Here is a 23,587-nt window from a genome sequence, read left to right as displayed (position 1 = left end):
TATGTAGTAGTAGGAGAACTACCATTAAGGAACACTCAAATAAAATTACTAATGGTGGTGATAAAACTACCACTAGTAGTTTGGTAATTACCCCTAACATCTACAACAAATATTTGATGGGTAGCTAGTATTAGGTCAAAAGGCCCCAATTGTGCTATAATAATGGACCAAAAAAGGGAGTGCTATAGCATCACCTAAGGGTCACTTTTTATCCATGAAAGAAACAAGTCGGTGCAACCTAGGTCATGTGGAGTGGTTCGCGTCTCTTTCCTTGACAAAAAAGTTACACTTCCTTTGATAGTAACTACAAAAATTGCTGCCATAGTGCCGTAGAGTAGCCCCTAGGTTGCACCATCATCCTTTTTTGCTTTTGAGCCATTAAGTTTGATCCACTGATTTTATGTAGAATTATTCTACTATATGTTCACATGTCCTTAATAGGATCTTGATATAATCCCTTCCATTGTAAGTACTTTTACTTTAAGTTTCACATATCCTTAACAAACCACTAGGCTTCAACACAGATTCATTCTTATGTTTCAAGCCTCAAAATCAAACACCCTTGTAAAAGGGATAATGTATTAAAGCTACATTCAATCCATCAAATCTTTGAATAATAGTTCTATTGAAAATTCATGTATCATCAATAGGATTTCATCCATTATATGTTCATTTGTCTTTAATAGTATGTCTAAAAATTCATGTATCTTCAATATTATTTCTCTCATGTGTTCCAATATCTTCAAAAGGATACCTTTATTTATGTCCAAACTTGAGCATTGATTTATATTTATCAAACACAATTTCACTCCACCTATTCTTTAGAATGAAATCTTTTTTGCCAAAAGTGGGACAAATGTAAGGTCTTTCCACATATTCTTAAGAATGAAAATTTTGGCCTTATGTTGGCAAGTCTATGGAATGAGGGTAAGGCCAAAGTCTCTGGTACGGTGCACTAGGTCTTGATTAATTCTTCTTTAGGCTTGAATATTTAATGCATTAACTTCACGACTATTATCTATGCTTGAACTTGTAATGTATTAATTTCATGACTTAGGATTTTATGAAGTTATATCTAACATGTCCCAAATTTAATGGAAATTAATATCCTACATAACACAACAAAGTATCATCATATCCCTTCCCAAAATCAATGCTACCTAGAAACTCTCCTGGCATTTTCACTACCTTGCATTTGAGTTAGCTACGATGAAGAATGTTGCCTGCCTTTGGAACCTCTTACAGTTACCGTTAGCATGATCTAATTTCATGTACCCCAAAACTTGAGACTTGGAGATTCCCATATCACACTAGCGGTAGCTATCTTGTCCACTCTCAATGCTAGTAAGAGCTAGGCCCCATAGACCGGTAAAAGAAGTCTTTTTGGAGGTTCAATTTTTTCCCTCCGTCTTCTGCAGGCCCCATGATAAAATAGGATATATTCATCACCGTACATTTAATGCAAGAATCGACACAACTTTTTTGGACTTGACTATGTAGTTTACATCTCAAACTTGGTGCTAAAATTGCAGACTGGGAGATTCCCATATCACACCAACGGTAGCTGTCTTGTCCACTCTCAACACTAGTAAGAGCCGGTCCCCATAGACCGGTAAAAGAAGTCTTTTTGGAGGTTCAATTTTTTGCCTCCGTCTTCTCCGGCCCCATGACGGAATAGGATATATTCACCACCCTACATTTAATGCAAGAATTGACAACTTTTTTTCGACATGACTATGTAGCTTACATCCCAAAATTGGTGCTAAAATTGCATACCGGGCATCTCCCTTTGCGGGGGGGTGTCCCTAGCAACCCCTTGGACTTGCTCTATTTGTCTAGTTGTGTCTCTCCACAAAAATAGGAGTGGGGCCTATTTTCCCCATCTAGTAAAACTATATGCATCAATATGTATGTATGTATGTATGTATGTATGTATGCATGCATGCATGCATCCATGTATGTATGTACACACACACACACATGTATGTATGTATGTGTACTAAAACTACTAAAACTATATGCATCAAATAATGTTGTTGATCAATTTTTGGCATACCCCACCAAAATCAAGACCCCCATTGCAAAGAAAGGTAAGGAACACAAGTGCTTGTTCTTATGCTCATGAAACAACAAAATGCATGACATAGGCAACCAATGGGGTCTTACTTTTGATGTTTGTATGTATGTATGTATATATGTATGTACATACATACATGCATACATATATATATATATGTCTGTGTGTGTATATATATATATATGTATGTATGTATGTATGTATGTATGTGTGTGTGTGTGTGTATGTATGTATGTATGTATGTATATGTGTATATGTATATGTTGATGCATATATGTATATATTGATGCATACAATTTTGATATATGGAGAAAATGGACATGAAAACCATCTAAATTGGTTCTTGTTGTTCGATTTGATATATGACATGATCCTATTTGGATTTGTAAGTCCAAAGATATGGGGTCCTACTTTTAGGGCCTGAATGCCTAAAATAGGCAGTGCGTTAACACGCTGCCTATTTCATGCATTTAGGCCTCAAAAGTAGGACCCCATTGGCAACACAATGGGGTCCTACTTTTGAGGCCTAAATGCATGAAATAGGGAGCGCGTTAACGCGCTACCTATTTTAGGCATTCAGGCCCTAAAAGTAGTACCCCGTATCTTTGGACTTGCATATCCAAATGGGGTAATGTCATATATCAAATCAAACGGCAAGATCCAATTTAGATGGTTTTCATGTCCATTTTCTCCATCAACCAAAACTATATTCATCAAATAATGTTGTTGATCAATTTTTCAACAAAATGCATTCATGACATGGGAAACCAATGGGGTCTTACTTTTGATGTTTGTATGTATGTATGTATGTATATATATGCATGTACATACATACATACATACATACATACATACATATATATCTATATATATATATATATACATATGTATGTATATGTTGATGCATATATGTATATATTGATGCATACAATTTTGATATATGGAGAAAATGGACATGAAAATCATCTAAACTGGCTCTTGCCGTTTGATTTGATATATGACATGACCCCATTTGGATTTGTAAGCCCAAAGATATGGGGTCCTACTTTTAGGGCCTGAATGCTTGAAATAGGCAGCGCGTTAACGCGCTGCCTATTTCATGCATTTAGGCCTCAAAAGTAGGACCCCATTGGCAACACAATGGGGTCCTACTTTTGAGGCCTAAATGCATGAAATAGGGAGCGCGTTAACGCGCTGCCTATTTTAGGCATTTAGGTCCTAAAAGTAGCACCCTGCATATTTGGACTTGCATATCCGAATGGGGTCATGTCATATATCAAATCGAATGGCAAGATCCAATTTAGATGGTTTGCATGTCCATTTTCTCCATCAACTAAAACTATATTCATCAAATAATGGTGTTTATCAATTTTTGGCATACCTCCCCCAAAATCAAGACCCCCATTACAAAGAAAGGTAAGGAACACAAGTGCTTGTTCTTATGCTCATGAGACAACAAAATGCATGAAATAGGCAACCAATGGGGTCTTAATTTTGCTGTATGTATGTAATTATGTATATATGTATGTATATACATACATATATATCTATATATGTATGTATGTGTGTGTGTGTGTGTGTATGTGTGTGTGTGTGTGTGTATGTGTGTGTGTGTGTGTGTGTGCGTGCGTGTGTGTGTGTGTGTGTGTGTATGTATATATATATATATATGTATATGTATATGTATATGTTGATGCATATATGTATATATTGATGTATATATTGATGCATACAATTTTGATATATGGAGAAAATGGACATAAAAACCATCTAAATTGGCTCTTGTCGTTCGATTTGATATATGACATGATCCCATTTGGATTTGTAAGTCCAAAGATATGGGGTCCTACTTTTAGGGCCTGAATGCCTAAAATAGGCAGCGCATTAACGCGCTACCTATTTCATGCATTTAGACCTCCAAAGTAGGACCCCATTGGCAACACAATGGGGTCCTAGTTTTGAGGCCTAAATGCATGAAATAGACAGCGCATTAACGCGCTGCCTATTTTAGGCATTCAGGCCCTAAAAGTAGTACCCCGTATCTTTGGACTTGCATATCCAAATGGGGTCATGTCATATATCAAATCGAACGGCAAGATCCAATTTAGATGGTTTGCATGTCCATTTTCTCCATCAACTAAAACTATATTCATCAAATAATTTTGTTGATCAATTTTTGGCATACCCCCCCAAAATCAAGACCTCCATTGCAAAGAAAGGTAAAGAACACAAGTGCTTGTTCTTATGCTCATGAGACAACAAAATGCATGACATGGGAAACCAATGGGGTCTTAATTTTGATGTTTGTATGTATGTATGTATGTCTATATATGCATGTACATACATACATACATACATACATACATACATACATATATATATATATATATACATATATATATATATATATATATATATGTATGTATATGTTGATGCATATATGTATATATTGATGCATACAATTTTGATATATGGAGAAAATGGACGTGAAAATCATCTAAACTGGCTCTTGCCGTTTGATTTGATATATGGCATGACCCCATTTGGATTTGTAAGTCCAAAGATACGGGGTCCTACTTTTAGGGCCTGAATGCCTGAAATAGGCAGCGCGTTAACGCGCTGCCTATTTCATGCATTTAGGCCTTAAAAGTAGGACCCCATTGGCAACACAATGAGGTCCTACTTTTGAGGCCTAAATGCATGAAATAGGGAGCGCGTTAACGCGCTGCCTATTGTAGGCATTCAGGCCCTAAAAGTAGTACCCCGTATCTTTGGACTTGCATATCCAAATGGGGTCATGTCATATATCAAATCGAACGGAAAGATCCACTTTAGATGGTTTTCATGTCCATTTTCTCCATCAACTAAAACTATATTCATCAAATAATGTTTAGCATACCCCCCCAAAATCAAGACCCCCATTGCAAAGAAAGGTAAAGAACACAAGTGCTTGTTCTTATGCTCATGAGACAACAAAATGCATGACATGGGAAACCAATGGGGTCTTACTTTTGATGTTTGTATGTATGTATGTATGTATATATATGCATGTACATACATACATACATACATACATACATACATACATATATATATATATATATGTATGTATGTATGTATATGTTGATGCATATATGTATATATTGATGTATATATTGATGCATACAATTTTGATATATGGAGAAAATGGACATGAAAGTCATCTAAATTGGCTCTTGTCGTTTGATTCGATATATGATATGACCCCATTTAGATTTGTAAGTCCAAAGATACGGGGTCCTACTTTTAGGGCCTGAATGCCTGAAATAGGCAGCGCGTTAACACGCTGCCTATTTCATGCATTTAGGCCTCAAAAGTAGGACCCCATTGTGTTGCCAATGGGGTCCTACTTTTGAGGCCTAAATGCACGAAATAGGCAGTGCGTTAACGCGCCACCTATTTTAGGCATTCAGACCCTAAAAGTAGCACCTTGTATCTTTGGACTTGTATATCCGAGTGGGGTCATGTCATATATCAAATCGAATAGCAAGATCCAATTTAGATGGTTTTCATGTCCATTTTCTCCATCAACTAAAACTATATTCATCAAATAATGTTGTTTATCAATTTTTGGCATACCTCCCCCCAAAATCAAGACCCCCATTTTGATGTATGTATGTATATATGTATTTATATACATACATATATATGGATGCGTCAATTTTACGAGCAAAAACCTATGAGCAAGTTTATACGAGCGTGTTTTTCAAGAGATTTTAAAAATAGTATTTCTTTAGGAAACATGGTTTTTACATTTTTATTTTCATTAGAACTAGATCCCTTTATCATAAAATTATACAGACTAGTCACTCATTCATTTTTACATCACATAAATCTTCTTACTGATAGACATCCCTTTGTACCCTTGTTATTACCTTTAAAAAGTATTGAAAAATAATTCATTTAAGAAATGTCCCTCATAATCACTCTCAATATAATAATATTATACATAAATAATTACTTATTAAACACATTTATATCATATGGCAATATCTTTCAAGTGTTTTTATAGTATTAATAACAAGATATTTATGGACATGTTTCTAAAGAAGTTTAAATTACTGTAAATAAGTATTAACTTGGGCTTATATATCACTCTCATAAAATACATGTAATATTTAATACTATATATGCAAGGTTTTCCAAAATATAACCCCATAGATGTGCTCAAATGGGGTTTTCCGATCAATTTGAGTGGCTGAATGACTATATTTGGACATTGGATGTGAAAGTTATGTCACTTTTAAAAGTGCTGTCCAAGGTAGTTTCGCCAGCGAAACTACCTTGAAAGACCTTGTTCAAAGGGGTTTCGCTGGCGAAACTACCTTGATGGCTTGCTTCAATGAGTTTTCTTTGGAGAAACCCTTTCATGAAGATAGGTTGAGAGACGTTTTTCAATGTCACCCCCTATTAAGTAAAAAGTTGTAAGAAGGATCATAAGGGAATTTTCATAGAGAAGTCTACTCTACATGTGGGTTTCTTCAAAAGCCATCCCATTATGTTCTCACCATTCCCAAAGATTCACATAAATATTCGTGTATAAAATAGGCATTCCTATAATACTTTTCATATTTCTAAGTGAAACTATGTTTTCTTCTGATCCATTTTTGTCATATTTTTGCATAGTTGGAAGCTTTTTTTTTCCTTCGCTCGGACGCTCGGAAGATTTCGCTCGGAAAATGCTCGTCCCCCATATATATCTATATGTGTATATATATGTGTGTGTGTGTGTGTGTGTGTGTGTGTGTTTGTGTGTATACACACACACATGTATGTACGTATGTATGAATGTATGTATATATATATATATATATATATATATATATACATACATACATATGTATATATTGATGCATATATTGATGCATATCTTGATGTATATATTTATGCATACAGTTTTGATTGATGGAGAAAATAGGCATGAAAACCATCTAAATTGGCTCTTGCCATTCGATTTGATATAGAACATGATCCCATTGGGATTTGTAAGTCCAAAGATATGGGGTCCTACTTTTAGGGCCTGAATTCCTAAAATAGGTAGCTTGTCAATGTGCTACCTATTTCATGCATTTAGGCCTCAAAAGTAGGACCTCATTTCATCCTACATGGGGTCCTACTTTTGAGGCCTAAATGTATGAAATAGGCAGCACATTCACGCGCTACCTATTTCAGGCATTCAAGCCCTAAAAGTAAGACCCCATATCTTTGGAATTACAAATCCAAATGGGATCATGTCATACATCAAATCAAATGGCAAGAGCCAATTTAGATGTTTTCATGCCTATTTTATTGATTTAATAAAGGTATATGCATCAAATAATGTTGTTTATCAATTTTTGGCATACACCCCCAAAATCAAGACCCCCATTGGAAAGAAAGGTAAGGAACACAAGTGCTTGTTCTTATGTTTAGGAGACATTAAAAAAGAGGCCCGGTAGCCCAAAAATGGCAGCGCATCAATGCGCTATCATTTTTGGGTTGCCAGGTCTCTTTTTGTTGTCTCACGAGCATACATATGGAGGTTATTATACAATATAACTAAGAAGTAGTATTGAAGTAGTTCTACAATTTGGATGCATTAAGAGCATTCACATAGCAAGGAAGAATATAATAATTGAATACATTTTTTTTTCAATACATATTGCTAGTGAGACTACCAAAAAGAGGCTCTACCCCTCATGATGTCTCTGGATACAGAATATGAGATTGCTTGATGCTTGGATTGCAGCTGGAAACGTTGCGTGGGCAAAGCCACTATATGCCTCAAGTGTTGGAAATTGATGTATGGCTCAAGTGCTAGAATGTGCAAATCATGGCCAAACTCAAGACCCCTTAGAGATTCCATGAGGGCTATCCTTTTACTACTACACACATCACCTTTAGTCGAGGGTAGAGCCATTCGTCATCACAGGTAGCAAGTTCATGGGACCCCATCCCATGATCCAAGGCATTATTCAAAGGCAAAGTATTTCTGACCATTCCCAAATTGAGTTTGCCAATTCCTAATCTGATTGATTTCATTTACTGGACTTGCAATGCCCTTGCTTAAGCTTGAATGAGCCTCTTGATTTTGGGGGTATGATGGTCAAAGATGGCTTAACACGCCCAAAATCAAGAGGCTCATTCAAGCTTAAGCAAGGGATTTGCAGGTCTTGTTTTTGGGTGGCAAAAGCACGAAAAATGACAGCGCATTAAGGTGTTGCCATTCTTATGCTTCCCCCCTCCAAAAACAAGACCCCCAAGCTATTCATTGGAGACACCAAAATGAGGAGAAGGATGACGTGAGTAGAGGGGAGGGACAGCCTTGGAATTGCCAGCAACAAGCATGATGCAAGGAGGTGAGAAGGCAAAGAAGCAAGGAGGTGAGGAGGTGAGGAAGCAAGGAGGCGAGGAGGCAAGAGGCAGTCTTGAAGGGCAACAAGAGGGTGGAGGTGGCCAAAAGAGTAAGCAGGAAAGGGAAGGATGGAGATTGCTTGTAGGAAATGCTTGGATTAATGCTACAAATGCCTTTTTTTTTTTTGTGTTTTGCAGCATGAAATTTTTATGGCATTTTTCTTTTAAAAAATACAACATTGTTGTGATTAATTGCGCTACAAACAACTCAAGCGGTAAAGCACCATGGATTAGTACAACAATATACATCACAAATGGATGCATACACTCATATACATCACTGATGGATGCATACACTTATACTCACATCAATTTCCAATATTGTATTAGATGAACCCTTAGCATATATGTGTGCATAGAAGACCATTTCCTACATTGATCCCTGATTTCATAGTTAAATTATTCCCTTTCTCACATTCTAACATGTGAAGTTTTAATGTACATGCATTATGGGCACATTATATTGCAATTTATGACTAACTTTTTTTATGAATGCATGATCCTTGTATATGGTCAAGGAAGGTATATTATCATTTTTGAATGACAAGATTACTCTATGCTCCATTTTATCCTATATTAGAAACTATGATCACTAGATATTACATAAATGTATTGCTCCATTATATCCTATACTAAAAACTATTTTGACCCAAATACATAATGCCAATTGAGGTTAGTACTCATGACAAGTGATGAAAACAATCTAATGGTATGAATGAGATCTTATAAATTTTGGATATATAATATGGGTACTATGTTGATTGAGCTATTTTTCTAAGGGAATATTTTCAACTTAATTACTAAATACATACTTACCATGGTGACCTGATTCCCATCTATATGTATAATCAAGTTTTACTTTGTGTTTAAAAAAAATCTTTTGCATAAGGTTAAAATTCGAATAGTATTTATATTTGTTTAAGACTACCCATTGAGCTGGCTCCTATCCTTATATTGAACATGATAATGTTCATAAAGATTTTATGAATACAAATAGATAGCATTGGCTCTCTTTTTAGTGGTTGGGAATGAACCCTAAAAGTACCCTAAAACGACTATGTATTCCCTTATTTGTAGCATGGAAGTGATCATGGTAGAGTGGCATAATCCCTATTTTGCTTTTTTCATAGGTTTTTTTTCTACTCATGGTTGGCAGATACACCACGGCATAGATCCAAATAGATATTTGGTTTTTTGCTTCAACTTGCTTGACTAGACTTTCCTTGATGATTGTTCGATTGTGCATCATGAGTAGTCACTGGCTTAATTGATGCATTAAGTGCAATGTTTTCCTTAAAGTTTTTCATACTACAAGATACGAGTTTGCTTATAGGGGTGGAAATAGAAGCTTGTTAACGCCTGGTGCATATTTTTCGTTAGATGCAGCAGGATACTAGTTACAAAGTGTCGGCCAATTATTTCACTTGAATCATGCTCCTCTTATGCTTGAGTTTATGGTCACGTATTGAGTTTAACATAATAGTCTACAGGATACTGGATGAGCACTCAACATAGTGGTTAGATGCATTCATTTCTAGTTCCGATAGAACTATCATTCAGACATTGGTCATAATAGAAGTATGGAGGGCTAAAATCCTTTTTTGGCTCCCTAAGTTTTTTAAAGCATGGTATTGTCCAGATTACATAGGTATTTTCACTAAGCAAAATTAATCCTTATGATGAAAATGTGTTTTTTTTCTTTTGACATAGTTAGTTCTATTTCCATGTTTTTGGATCGAATGTATGGATGATCTTCTGCAAGCATAAAAGACATGATATGTATATGTAGCACATGATCATGTTTACATATTTTCAGTCATATATTCTACCTTGTGATCTATCGTGGATGTTCAATTTGAGTAGTGTTTGCTTTTTTTATCGCAAATTTTATGTATTGTTATGTCTCTACCTCTCCACAATGACTCAAATTGATAGTATGGGGATGAAAGAGAAGTTAATTGTGAGTTTCAGGCATGCGTTCATTGTTGGAATATGTTTAATTTGCTTATGATCACATCAATTGTTCCAATGATATTGAGGGGAATAAGATGCTGGATGAGGTTCTCGCTCGCTTGAAACCTATTTAATCTTGCTCGCTTATTTGGGGCTGCTCACTTTTCTCCGCTCACTTTTTGGTAATCCTCAGGTGGTGGCAGTAATGTATGAAAGATTCTTAGTGCACATGTTGAGCTAAAGTATAAATGTGGAGATATGAAAACACTTGGAGATGTTTTGCCCTACAATACATCCAACAAATCATTTATAGCAAGGGAAGGAGGTGAGACTTATGCAACATACAATATCAAAAATACAAATTGCACCACCTTGGATTTTACTATAGGGGACATTTTACAAATGAGGTCATTTGCAAATAGGAATGTAGTAGAAGGTGAAGTATTGGGATTGGAACAAGTGGAGCAGTGGTCATTTGCACAGATGAGAATTCTAAAAGTAACTGATGATGGTATGGTAGATAACATAACATCCTGAAGTGATCCCTATTATGAGGTAGGCAAGAATATGACATGGAGCATGCAATTTTTAAATATGAGAAAGAGGCACATGGTTTTTAATGATAAAGATAAGGTATACTACAATATCAAAGGACCTAAAAAGCATGCCCACATGACAAGCTCTATCACTTCAAACGTGGATAATGTCAATATAGAAGTGACATCTTATCTGGGGTGGCTGAGCTCATTGGTTCCGAGAAACAAAAATATTTAAATATAAGCGATGCCTTATCTAGAGTGGATGAATTCTTGCACAGTGAGAAGGGCAAAGGTTTCAATGGTGATGTCTTGTCAGGTGTGGATGAGTTCATGCATATTAACAAACCCAGTGTCGATCAAACTTGTGGATTTGTGAAAGCCATGCAAGATGTCCCAATGAGCGATGTTCTCTTAGGAGTGGAAGAGTTTCAAGGTTCTCAATACTCTCGTAGAATATTGAATGCATTGAATGGCTCTAAGAGTATGTAAAAAGCAAGGATGAGATCAACAGAGGATTATTCAGTATTTGACTTTGATTGTGATATGGCCAAGGATGCAATGACCAATCATGGATGCTTGGTGACAAACAAACATGAGGAGGGAAAGTGCATAAATACAAATAACAATGTGCATGAAGAACAAAAACAGTCATACAAATGCATGAAGAGAAAGCAAAATTCAATCCAGGTAGATCCACAAAAGCAACCAAAGAGGAAGAGAATAATGAAAGAGGAGAAACTTCTTGTAAATGGAAAAAAGATTTGCAATAAGATATATCGTAATATTACTGGATTATCTTATGGTACATATTGGGATTTAGTCAGTAAGGCAAAGGGTGGCAAAAAATTTAGCATTTATGGTAATAAAGGAAGGTCCAAATCAAGAATCTCAACTGTCAGGGCAGCAACAATTTTGCAAGACTTCATACAAGAAAATGCTTTACCTCATCCCCATATATCTATCAAACTCCCTAACCATGACGTGATCATCTCACTGAAATGCACCTTCCAATGGGCTTGATAAAACTTGAAGTATTTGACTCTATTGTAGAAAAGAAAAGGCAAAGAGGGGATGAGATAATTATGGAGGAGATTTAGGATCTAGATCCCCCTCGTGACATCATGAGTGATGCATGAAGGAAGAGGACAATTTGTAAATGGCTTTCTCATGAATAAAGAAATAAGCACTTGATTTCTTTGTGTCCATAATCTTCTTGTTGCTTCCTGCTCTCTTCCAACACTATATAACCTACATCAACTTCAAGCAGTGGGTGCAATGGATGGATTCGCATCCAAAAGTTCTTTCTCCTTATCATTGTCCATCTCTGACAGCATATTGATGCACTATGCAATTGATGCTCTATTTTCTTTTTCCACAGTACCACCTTTGGGACCATGTCTAGGTGGAGATTCTTTTTTTCGCTTCGAATTGTGACCTTATAGGCACCCCAATCCTGTTTCACCTTGGTTGTTTAAAACCATGGCCTTACCATCAACGTTGGATAGGAGAAATCTCCCTTTTCCATCTAGAGGACCACAAAATTTACTTTAAATGACATGACTTGAATTACAATTTACTAATTCTATACAATATTTAGTGGTTGAACTCTTCTTTGATCAGCAATTTGAAAATGTGCTTTGTCCATCTCCATTAGGCCCATCTTCTCATATATATTGTGCGACAGGATATTTACACCTAAGCCTGCATCTAGCAATGTTTTTGGTATTTCTTGGCCATTACAATGCACTTTGATTGCCGGGACCTTATAGACCACATCATCCGATTCTACTTGCAACACCGGTGGTTCTTCCACTAATGGCTGGTAATCTACTTCACATGAAAATTCTAGTTTCTTTTGCTCCTTCTTTCCCTCTTGCAATTTCTTAATGAAGCTCTTTCATCTTGATAAATGCTTGCTTCATGGCTTGAGGTTTTCTTCGTTCCGCTTTCAGTTAGTCATCTCTTGCTCTTGATTTTCTAAATGGTTCCCCAAATTTTGGCTACTTGTTGAATTTGTAGTTGGATTGTTAGTCAAAAATTTTCTTGGACTTGACATCAGGATATGACCTAGACATGTCTTTGGATTTGTTGCCAGGCTGTTGATTAGATTATGTTTTGGGTTTGTCAGATTTCTCCATTCCTGTAGATCCATTGATTGCCAAACTCTTGTCGTTGCCTCTTTGGCTTGTGCCTTCTAAATTTCTTTGAATGTTGTTGTCCATAATTCTTTGTGGTCCTTCCATCTAAGAGCTTTCTCTTTGACCTCAATCTTTGCTTGTGGTTTCTCTTGAACTGGTCCTTTTGATCTGGTCATTTCCAGATTTTCCCACACCAGGTGATTTTTTTGGTTGTGTTTCAATCAAGATAGAGTCGGATCAATCACACAACTCATGCAGGTCATGTTGTCGACCCTTTTTGTAAGCTCACCCAACTCATTACTGCTCAAGTTGGATTCGGATTTGGATTCATTGTCTCGACAATCAAAATGTTCTTTGAAATCTTCTTTGGATTCCACCTCAATTTTTTTCTTTTTCATCTTCCTTCTTCCTATGTGTCATTAAGATCTTTTGGCTACATCAACTAGGGTATTGAACCCATTGCACCTACTGGCAGTACTAGGCCACCAACCAACTTCAAATGTTCAATCTCAGTCCCTTGCAAAAGTATTTGGGTATTGTTTCAGTGTCGTCGGTCTTTCTGCTACATTCAGTCATGCATTCAGGCTTGGGGGGTGCACTATTAAGAAATCCTAGGTATCATGTAAGGGGTATTTAAAATACCCCTTATCTTTAAAAAAATTCCCAATAAAACCACTCCTTTTCACTTATGAACTAATGGATTGTTTTTCTAAAATTGAATTAAAAAACCCCTCCTGTTATTATTGTAATCCTGTTAAATTTTCCCCAAAAGTGGTATTAAAATACCTCTCCTTTTGAATGCACCTGGTACAATAAAATTTTTGGAGGTGAACCCATGAGCATTCAAGTTTGAAAATTGTCGAGTGTAGTCCTCTATGGATATTTTCTTTTGCTTTAGTTGCCTTAGCTTTCTTCTAACATCACTAGGGGGTTTTCTCCTTTTGAAATGTCTCCCAAAAATGTATCTTTTATTGATCATAAGTGGCAAAATTTCCCACTCCATGTGGGCTAAACCACCTCATAGATTTTTTAACAAGTGTGCTCGCAAACTTTTGTAATTTTTTTGGATCCCCAAATAAGGTGTCCAAACTACTGGCTCACCACCCAGTTTCAAATTGGGCAACATCACTGTCTAGATCTTCTTTATCCTTACCATGAAACTCAAAAAATTTACATTTCAAACTTGCTACCTATGGATGTGCCATCATGTGAACTAGTGTATTCAATCCTATGTATGGGTGGACTTATAGGTGATGGTGGTGGATAGTTTGTATTAAGGCTCCTTGGGTTGTTTGGTAAGGTACAAAAATCTTGATTCTCTTTGTCTTGGTCGGAATATGCGTCCAAATTTAATTTAATTTGTTCCTTGGACTCCATCATCTACCCTTAATTGTGTACCTATGGGAGCACCTGGTGGCACCATTTCCTACACATTTGGTGCATGGCTGTCTATCAACATATGGGGTGGATTCACATCCTAAAAGGTGATTAGAACTCCTCATTTCCACATCCCTCATGGGTGTCTTATGCATCTTCATCTCATTGTATACCACATCGTGGCTTTGTATGATCTTCTTTGCTTCTAGATCCCAAAGATGATAGCCCATCTCTCCACTTTCACCATAACCTAGAAAGACACATTTCCTAGCTTTAGGATCTAGCTTCTTGCAAAGCTCTTTTGGCACATGTGCATATGCCTCACACCCAAATGTATGTAAACGAGAGTAAGAGGGCTTCTTGCCACTCCATGCCTCTTCAGTAATACCACCATCAAAACTCTTATTAGGTGATCTATTGATCACATGCACTCCAGTCTTCATTGCCTCAGCCCAAAAACTCGAGGGGGTCACTCATCATATGTAACCCTATCATGTGAGTTCAACAGCAGGACATTTTTAATATCTTATTTTTACAAAAGTTAATCTACATAAGGGAGTATTTAAAATAATTTTGGGAAAAATTTACAGATTTGTATAGAAAAAGGGTACATTTTATTAATGAAAATTTTACAAATAAGGGATTTTAGAAATAGTCCTTGAACGCACATGATATAGAGGGTTTATACATAGTGACCCCCCCGAGCCCAAAAACCATAAGAAAAACTTGCATTAGAAAGTATACATTGCAAACTTTCCTAAATGGTACGGTTCATCTATGCTGCAAACTAGATTCTACTCTCGAGTATGAGGAGACATGAGCTCCCTCTTGTTCCCACGTGTATCACAGAAATGCTAAAAGTCATGAGAGATATACTCCACCATTATCAGTCCATAGGTATTTAAACATTCTACCTAACTAATTTTCGCCCTTCCGAGCTATAGCATAAGCCCCCCACACTTTCCAAGTTGCATCATCAATGAATGTCACATAATATTCATCCCCGCTTAATGACCGTGTAGGCATGGGACCACATACGTCTGCATGCACCAAATCAAGCCTTTCAATCTCTTTCTTTTCCCTTCTTTTATGGGCTGATTTAGTGTGCTTCCCATATAGACAATTCTCACAAAAATAAAAATAAAAAACTCAAATGCGATACATAACCAAAACAACATAAGAGTTTCATCCCATTCAAGTTCATGTGCCCCAACTTCCAATGCCACAAAGAAGTACTTGGATGCTTGGTTATTGCAACAACATGATCAGACACCCTTGATACATGGAAGGGATAAATGTCCCACACTTGACACCCCTTTCCAAAACCATAGAGCCCTTTAGAAGTTTCCAACTTTGAAAGTCAAAAGTGGTCTGAAAACCAGCATTATCTAGCTGACCCGCTAAAATAAGACTTGGTCATCTTAGGCACATGTTGAGCTCACATTTTTCAAAACAAATTCAGACCCATTTGCAAAAGAAAAATTTATGTCACTTGCTCCCACTATGTCACATGCATAGTTATTTCCAAGATGCATACAACCTGTCTTTCCACTGTCATAAGTGTAGAACCACTCCCTATGGGGAGTAACATGGAATGAAGCAATAGAATCCAAAATCCAATCTTGGGAATATGCATCATCTGAAGTGGTAAGAAAGTTTGCAAGTAGACTAGCCATGAAGAGAATGACATCGTCTCTGCTCTTAGTGACCTCATTAATGTCCTCGATCTTCATTTTTCCTTTGTCCTACCTTGGACTTTCTTCCTTCTTATTTTTACTTCAAATTTCATTCTTTTTCTTATCCTTTTTCTCTCTTTTCAGCTTGTAGCAATCCTTTTTCATGTGGCCATTCTTGCCACTATGGTAACACTCAATGTTCTATGCCTTGGATTTGCTACGAGACTTCCCTCTTTCTTGGGACTTCCCCCTAAATTGTGATCTACCCCTTTGCACATTTAAGGCTGCATCCTACTTGTTGCCTCCCATAGACTTCCATCTAATCTCCTTGGCCAACAAGATACCCACAACATCATCAAACTTCAATACTCCACTAGGTGCATAGTTACTGACAACTGTATGAAAGGTATCCCATGAGAATGGCAATGAAACAAGAGAAATATTGCCTTAGTCTCCACATCAACATTCATCTTCTCAGCTTGAAGCTACCTAAAAATAATATTGATTTCATTCAAGTGATAAGCAATGGAGACCCTTTCCTTCATCTATAGCTCAAACAACTCTTCATGAGGTAAACTTTATTAGAGGTAGTTTCTTTCTCATAAGTGCCACATAATTTCATCCAAAAATCTTTCGTAGTTTGCTCATTTACTACTATGAAATAATCTTACTCTGCAAGATGAAGTCTAATGACATGTGACTTTGGGTCTTAAAAAGCAATGTATTTGTTGCAATCTCATGTCATATGAAAGGTTGATGCTATTTAGTGTGGGTTCAATGAAGTATTTATCATGTTTTATAGCAGTGAAAATGGGTGCATATGTTTTGCTATGATTTAAGTGATGGTGCTACAAATATGTAGAGCTTGTTGAGATGAACACTTTTTATTTTTACAGTGTTGCAATCCAAGTTACGGATTGAAAGTTATGGAGGTTGCAAAAATGAGCAAAAATGCATTCAATTGTGGATTTGGAGTGGTAAAAAGGTGGAGAAATGAAGGGGTGTGAGAGAGGGACACATGGTAGCAATGTAAGTACTCAAGATCCAACAGTTGTGTCTTAATGTGGAGACTAAAGTAGTTATGGATGTAGAAATACAAAGAAAAGAGGAAATACACAGACCTGCGATGTGAGAGAGAAGAGGAATTCCAATTTTTCTCATTTCATCATGACATCAGGTTGTGAGTGCATCAGTGGGCTTTGTGAGAGATCGCTAAGCCAGCCCAACTAACGGATTATGAAAACAAAAAGCAGTTTTGCTGAATGGAATCGTGCCAAGAAGAGGTTGAGCACCTAATTTTATGGGAGAAGCTTGTGCACATGAATCAACTCAATCTTGGTGCTTGCTGGGCTTGAAAGGGTTGCCACTACTACACACGAATCCTATTGCGATGTTTAAGTACCGATGTTTAGCGTGCACGGGGTGCTAATCATCGGTATGAAAAGCACGTCCCATAAAGCATCGCTATATAGTGACTTTAAGCAAATGTCGCTATATAGTGACTTCTGTAATAGTCGCTATATAGTGACTTTTAAGTGTCGCTATATAGTGACACTGATATACTATTTTATAGCGATGTTTTTTAGAGAGGTTTTTTTCTCATATAGGCCTTCAAAGTTAGTTTTTTCCAATGACAAATTTTTTTAAAATTTCATACATGTTTGATCTTTTGAGAGAAAAAAAATATGAGAGCATGTACATCAAGCCTTTGAAGCTCATATATTCATGTCCACGTTTGAGATGAAAAAAATCAATGAAGAGCATTTACATCAACTATTTCATCTTGAGCCAAGTCTAAGGTGCCAAACAAGTCTATCTCCAACTCTATACCGAGTTGATCTCTTATATCATCATCGTACTCTAGCATCGTATGTTCACCTAAAAGTACTTGATCATCTTCTTCAATAAAGTGTGGTGATTCTTGATGATCGTTGTCTTCTTCCTCTATATCATGATCTCCATCTTCCTCCCATATGATGTCATTATGTGCATCTTCCTCTTGGCTCATATTGTGATCTTTATCTTCTTTGCTAGATTCATCTGGATCAAATGGATCCAGCATTGGTAGTGGCATCTCCATATCCACATCTCTATCTTCAAAAATTTTCTTAGTTCATGGTGCAACTTGGATCACGTACCACCATCTTGGATCAGAATGATCCGGATGAAAAACCACCTATATTGAAGATGGGTGCCAAATGTCATCAATTATATATATGAAATTATGCTCAAGTACATGTATCAATGGATATTTAAAGGTGAAAGCTTCAATTAATTAAATCATTAGTATGCACGTGCTCACAGTGCTCGAGAAGAACAAAAGTATCACTTTCATCGGTCCAATGTTTGGTGGAGTCTATTGCAAAGAAACCGCTACTATCTTTTCTCACTGCCGCATGGAAGAGCCAGATCCCATGGATATGGTTGCGATCGCCTGTACATTATTCTGAATCTCGTCCTTGCATTTATTCTTTCTGCTTTGACCACTTCATATCTCTCAATCCACTTCTGCATCTCAGGGCTATTGAGGATACAAAACTTATTGAATTTCTCCATTTGCTCTTCGCTCATCTTTCTTTCAATCCCTTTTCCTTGGGGAACCTCGCCAACGATGTGATCATCATCCTTGTTATGCCAAGCTTGCAGCATATCAGGATCCGTGGATGCAAGAATCTCCGTACTCTGTGATATATACTAATGACTCTTGCACAAGCCATCCCTCCGCCATGCTTGCTTCTGGTCTTGCTCTTTGTCTTACAAATACTTCAAAGTTTTCATAAACTGCTCGAGAAAAAACATCCATCGACTATGAACGGTACCTGCAATAGCCACCTCATCAACTATGTGCACAAGCAAGTGGACTTGGCCTTCTTGATGCTCGATATGGAGATCTCTTTTTGAGATATCCACCTATTTCACATATCCATGTAAGATATTTTCATAATTAGTCTACAGATTAATCAGCTTAAATTGAAGAAAATGCAATCAATGCGATTTGATAGTAAGTATACCTCAAAATACCACAGATCTTGAATATAGCATTTCTAACATCTTCTTGTAAGCACCCTTTTATTGTAATTGGGAGGATGAACTATCAAAGCAACAAAGAAGTCATGTCAACAATATAACATAATCATAATTACGCTAATGCATCATGATTATCGGTACACTAATTCTATAGCTTAGAATACGTGTAAGACCTTGTGCCAATCATGGGACTTGAGCCCACTATGCTTATTGTCCTTTGAAAATGCTCCTTTCAAGCAACGCATGTACCCTGTCGGTGTTTGAAAAGAGGCAATGTCCACCTTGACCGGTGCCTCCTCCCTCGTAGAGAGGATCCATGTTGCTTTCAGGAGGACAACTTTTCCCGAAGCATGCACTTGGGGCCACAAACGAGATATCCTATTCATAGCACGCAAGTCTTCTCGCACTCCTCTCGAGTCTTTGGAACCAACCAAGTGTGCCCAAATAGTAGCCCCCACATTCTTGAAGATATGCATGGGATCCAAGAGATGATTGATTTGTAACTGACCCCAATAAGGAAGACTGATAGCCTCTTCATACCAGAAGGACGTGCCTCTCCATTGGGCCTCCAAACTTGAATCTAGTCACTTGCCTTCAAATATGATGGTGGTGGATCAAGCTGACCTCCACATGCGAGATGGTCGAGCGGAAGGTATCGAGCATGACCTTCATAAACATTTTTCCTCATATGTTTGGAGTATCATGCAAGCAATTTCAAACCTAGTCCACAAACAGGACAAGCAAGGTACCCACTTGTAACAAGTCTTGCACGCATGCATGAATGTGTTAGTATAAGACATGCGTGCAAAAGAGAGACATAAAAGCATAATCCTGTATTATACTTGTAGAGACACAACCACATACCTGTGCACTCTCCATATCCTAGGTAGTCATGCATGGTCCACATCAAGATACCCCTGACCAAAATATCATTGTTATGTCTAGGAGCTCTGGAAATATCAAAGACCTGCACTCCTCTCCATAATATCTGTAACTCCTCTATCAAAGGTGCCATGTACACGTCCATACTTTTTGCCTTGTACTTCCCTGGCATAAGTAGTGCAAGCATGAGGTGTCCCTTTTTTATTGTTAGCCATGGTGGGATATTGTAATTCACCACGACTATGGGCCATGTCGACCAAGATGTCGAGCATAATCCGAAAGGATTCACACCGTCCATGGCGAGCCCAAGATGTAAGTCACTACAAGTCATAGGCCATTTTTTGATGAAAATACCGACGCTTTTTACATTAAATTTTTTTTTTTCACGGGCGCAAACGTCGCTATAAAAGTCACTAAAAGTGTCGAAAAAGAACCGTCGCTATAAAGCATCATTATATAGTGACGATGATAAACATCGCTACATAGGGACACTATTAATCGTTGCCATATAGCGACACTGGTAAACGTCGCTATATAGCGACGATTAATAAAACTTAAAAAAAAGGATTAGTGGGGCTAAACAGGGCTTGCTATTACAAAACAAAGTTTTTTTATAACAAAATTTTCCTTGCGAAAAGGGTAATACAAAATCGCTCAAATGAAATGATCGAGCAACAAAAGCATATACATGTCGAACATATACAACATTGTTTGTTACAAAATTACCCTTTTGAAAGGGCGATACAAAATTGCTCAAATGAGCAGATATACAAAATGACATACAGGGTGAAGAAAATGCTACTACCACTACTACTACTATTGCTCATCCGAATCCGAATCGTCCTCGTCTTGTTGGCATGTTCCTTGGTCCTCGTGAGCTGCGCCTTCTCCTTGATCCTCGTCACATGCATCTGATCCTTGGCCCTGGTGATCGCTCGCCTCCGATGATGGGACGCTTGAGCTTTGACCCTAAGAGTGAACCATATAAATCAAAAATTAGATTGGAACTTAAAGAATAAAACAATTTAAAAAGTGAGATTACAAGTAGGAGTAAACTTATACCATGCGAGCAGCCACCTCAGCCCAATCGACCGTCGCTCCCATTGCCTCTTGCTCAATAAACCACTTGTTCCTATCCAAAATGCGCGTCACGTCTCTACATTATTTATGGAGTCTGTGTTATCTCAATTTTTAAATTTTCTATGTCTTTGCATTTTATTGAGCTCTCTCTTCTTTTGAGTAACTGCAAAAAAGCAATATGAATTAGAGTGGTAAATTAAACTAATAGCAATGCTTAATGAGACTAGGATAAATCTCTCCTTTCCCTCTTATTCCCTCTTCTTTCTCTCTTCTTTCTCTTCTCTCCCTCTTCTTCCTCTTTCCTTTCTGTCTTTCCTTTCCCTCTTCTCGTCCACTTTCTCTTTTCCCTCTTCTTCCTCTTCTTTCCCTCTTTCCTTTCCCTTCTCTTTCCCCCTTCTCTTATTCTCTCTTTCCCCCTTCTCTTGTCCTCTCTTCTTTCTCTCTTCTTCCTCTTCTTCTCTCTTCTCCTCTCTTCCCCTCTCGTTTCCCTCTTCTTTCTCTCTTCTTTCTCTCTTCTTCCTCTTCTCTCCCTCTTCTTCCTCTTCTTCCTCTTCTTCCTCTTCCTTTCCCTCTTCTCTCCTCTTCTTTCCCTTTTTCCTTTCCCTCTTCTTACTCTTCTCCTCCCCCTTCTCTTTTCCCTCTTCTCTCCCTCTTCTTCAGATTCCTCTTCCTCTTCTTCCTCTTCCTCTTCCTCTTCTTCCTCTTCTCTCCCTCTTTGCCTATGCTTGTGCCTATGCCTATTCTTATGTTTGTTTTTTTGTTTTTTGTTTTCGTGTTTGTGTCTATGTTAGACATGGGATCACGTTGCTCATCCGACAAGTACGGATAGCCTCGCAAGAGGAGAGCTCACGATCTATATGCTTCAGAGGACTTTGATTCCTCTCAGTGACTACCCTGAGGACTACCCATGGTCTGACTCCTCTCGGACCTAGCACTACGACTACCCCTGGTTCGACTCCTCTTCCACATAGCACGATGAGGAGGTAGCGAGATTCTTCTCTTTGCTATCTCAGAGAACCTCAGCAATTCCCTCCCCTACACCGACAGTTGGACGTACTGCCCAGCCGTCCCCTCATGCCCCTTCGATCGAGGGGTCATCACCTGCACATGCCTCTCATAAGGGCAGGAAGAGTAGGAAGGGCAGCTTATGTTATGCTGACTCGGGAGATGTAGACGAGTCAGCACACTCACGTTCCTATAGGTCTCCACTTGGTTTGGAGACACAGTATCAGCCAGGTCCCTTTCCCTCTCCTACTCCCACTGCTACTCCTCGCTCCGGAAGCGCTCGCACAGCTTCCACTCCTTTTGACTCTGCTACCATCAGTCCTCCTGTATTCAATCAAGTAAGATTTTGTACAGAACTGTTTAGCTGAATCTGTAGAACATATTTCTGACATCCATTTTCTATTTATGTACAGCTTTTGATCCAGAGGCTGCTCTACATTTTCTAGAGGATCTTCTCTCTGCTGCTCCATCCTGGCCGTGCTCCATCCTTTCTCCTCCACTGCCCCAGGAGCCTCTCTTTGCTGCTTCTCCACCTTCTCCTCAACATCAGCAGCAGGTCTTTGCTCCTGTGTCTGCTCCTCCTCAGCACTATGTGATTGCTCCTGTGGCTTCTGGTCCTCAGCATTAGGTGCTTCATTTGTGGGATCAAGGTGTATGACACCTTCTTGTACTTTAGAGCTTTCACCCAGCTCCACAGTAGCTGGTACAATAGGTTTGGGGGAGGCATAGCTCAAAAACCTCCAAATTGTATGAGCTCTAAAATTATGTACATAGTTGGAGCTGAACCTATCCTCTTTCATCTGCAATGGTAGAGGATAATTTAGAACACTTTGTATCATTACGAATTATCTTCAAGCTAAATGAAAAGCATTTTCCCTTACCAGGTCTGGCTGTTCCTTCTCAAAGTAGCTTGAAAGTATATATTTTGCATTGATCAGCACCCTCCATCCACAGCTACTTGAATCATTTTGTTGTGGTGTATGTACAGTTAGAAAGATATGTTAGAAACTGTTAGCATCAGCACAAAACAAAATTATTCAATAATTTCAAAGACATAGCATTTAATAGACTTTATACCTCTAGACTTATTGGCTCTATTGAATCCAAAAGAGAGACATTTGGAGGACAGTGATCCAATGCATCTAAAAGCCTTCTAATACAACTGCAATATGTATAATTTAGTTAGTATGATATCAAAATAAAGAAGTTTTAAGTTCAAAAAGCACACACAGCACTTACAATTTCAGCTCTCTGTGTGTGTTTTTTACTCGGGGGGTCCATCTAGGAAATGTAAGTATACTGTGAGAGTTCAAAATGAGGGGTATTTTAATTCTCAAGACTTACAGAAATATATTTATAGCAGGGGTAATTTTATACACTGTTTTAAAATTAACAGGTAGG

Source organism: Dipteris shenzhenensis, chromosome 1, assembly GCF_047967505.1.
Source record: "Dipteris shenzhenensis isolate YYH24624 ecotype China chromosome 1, Dip_SZ_1.0, whole genome shotgun sequence".
Lineage (NCBI taxonomy): Eukaryota > Viridiplantae > Streptophyta > Polypodiopsida > Gleicheniales > Dipteridaceae > Dipteris > Dipteris shenzhenensis.
The sequence above is the reverse complement of the archived record's forward strand: the minus strand, read 5'-3'. Positions refer to the sequence as shown.